The sequence below is a fragment of the Erinaceus europaeus genome, chromosome 9 (assembly GCF_950295315.1).
Source record: "Erinaceus europaeus chromosome 9, mEriEur2.1, whole genome shotgun sequence".
Classification (NCBI taxonomy): domain Eukaryota; kingdom Metazoa; phylum Chordata; class Mammalia; order Eulipotyphla; family Erinaceidae; genus Erinaceus; species Erinaceus europaeus.
The window spans coordinates 83,053,043-83,055,425 of NC_080170.1; positions in this window are offsets into that span (position 1 = coordinate 83,053,043).

Sequence of the window (2,383 nt, forward strand, 5' to 3'; positions counted from 1 at the left end):
TACAGAAATAATAGTCTATCCCTATCTGTGATTTTGGGAGGTGGCACAGTGAACAAGGCATTGGATTCTTAAGCATGGGATCCTGAGTTAGATCCCTGACATAAAACGTACCAGAAGGATGCTCTAGTTACTCTCTCTCTCTCTGTCTCTCTCTCTCATAAATAAATAAAAATGTCTTTAAACAAAGACAAAGGTGACATTGCTAAGGGAAAGCTGGCTTTTTCAATAAATGGGAACAGGCTACCCCACCTTATACTATACAAAAAAGAAGTCATATGAATTACAGATATAAAAGTGCAAAGTAAAACAAATATTCTAGAAGAAAACATCTTTCTGATCTTGTAGTCCATCTGCCTGTGGTCATCTTATTCAGCTTTAGTATTCTATGGCATACCAGTTTTCTTGGCCTCTTAGAGTCTCCTCCCTTCTCTCAATCAAGAATATGGTCATTCTAAACTGCTCTTTCTGCTCTCCTGTAATGGAATATTTGTAGCTCTGTGAGACCATCTTCAGACCTACCTATCATGACTTTTCCCTGCACCATTACTCTTTCATTATCTAGTTTCAGAATTATAGTAATGACTTCTGGAACTGTTACACTATTAGGAAATTAAGAGACTTTCAGCTCTGACTTCCTGCCCTTGTTCCTCAAAGATATTTTTACTGAATGGGAAAAGATGTTTACACACCACACATCAAATAAAGGAATGATAACCAAAACATATAAAGGATTCACTAAAATCAGCAACAACAACAACAACAACAAAAACTAATGGGCCCATTAGAAAATGAGGAGAAGACATAGACAGAATCTTCATCAAAGAAGAGATTCAGAGGACCAACCAGAAATTTGAATAACACTCAAAGTTACTGGTTATCAGACAAATACAATGAAGACATCAATGAGCTATCACTTTATATCTTCGATTGTTGCACATTAGAAAAGGTAGAAGTGTTCGGGAGGATTTAGGGGAAAGGGAACCCTTTTACACTGCTGGTTGGAATATAAATTGGTTCAACCACTGTGGAAAACATTCTGGAGACTTCTCAGAACACTAAAAATGGATCTGCCCTATGACCTAGCAATCCCTCTTCAGGGGATTTATCCAAAGGAAACAAAAAGACCTATCCAAAGAAATCTCTGTACACCTATTTTAATAGCAGTACTATTTGTTATAGCCCAAACCAGGAAGCCATCTAGATGCCCAATAGCTGATGAATGGCTAAGAAACTTGCGATATATATGTATTAGAAAACTTCTCAGCTGTCAAAAATTATCTTTACCTCATCTTGTGTAGAACTTGAAGGAATCCTAATACTGAGAAAAACCAAAAAGAGAAGGATGAATACCAGATGATCACTTATAGGTGAAACTTAACAAGGACAGAAAGGACAGAAATTGAGACTTGTACTGGGTATCATTTATTGCCCAAAGCAAAGAATTCTGGGGAAGGCCAAGAAGGAGAGTGGGGTGGGTTTTGGATGGGTGCATGCAAAGGGCCTTCATTGGGGGTAAGAGTGTTTTGCAGACACCTATCGCAGGGAGATGAGATACCATGTATCAACAACTATACCACAAACAATTACCTCCCCAATAAAAATGATTTAAAAATGTTTCCCTATTCTTTTTTTCCCTTTCATTTCATTGATCCATGACCAAGTTTTCATTCTTTTTATTTCAGATAGAGAAAGAGGAGGGAGAGAGAGACAGAGAGAGAGAGAGATGACATCACCACTCTGGGCTGTCTTTTTCTTCAGACAGAAGAAAAGAAACCACAGCAGTGTGGTGGGGGCCACATTCAAACCTTGGTCATATGCATGGCAAAGCAGTGCACTGTCCAGATAAAGTAGCCTGCCTGCCTCTGGTGTAAGTACCTGGTACTTCCTTCTCTGTGCAAAAGAAAACTCCTGGCTTGCCCTAAAAAGGAGGAAGGTTATAGAAAAGTTTGACTTACAAAAGAGGATAAAAAGCCATAGTGTTAATCATTTAAAAAATATCTGTTACTCTTTCTATTGCCTATATCCAAATTAATGACTTTCCTTTTGCTTAGTCAAACTTCAGTTTTTGTAGAACAGTATTTCCTTTCAGGAAAGGTTCCTAGTTATCTTTAATTAAGGTAAATTCTTTTACAGGCCCACTCAGAATCCAGTGTCAATCCTTTATTCCATCATCATATTTGTTTACAGGTGTTAAGTGATAAATTCCTGACTTTGCCACTAATCTAAAGGTTTCAAAAGAATAAAGACTTTTTTTTTTTTTTTTGCCTCCAGGGTTATTGCTGGGGCTCATTGCCTGCACCATGAATCCACTGCCCCTGGAGGTCGTTTTTTCCCCCTTTTGTTGCCCTTGTTGTTGTAGCCTTGTGGTTATTAATGTTATTGC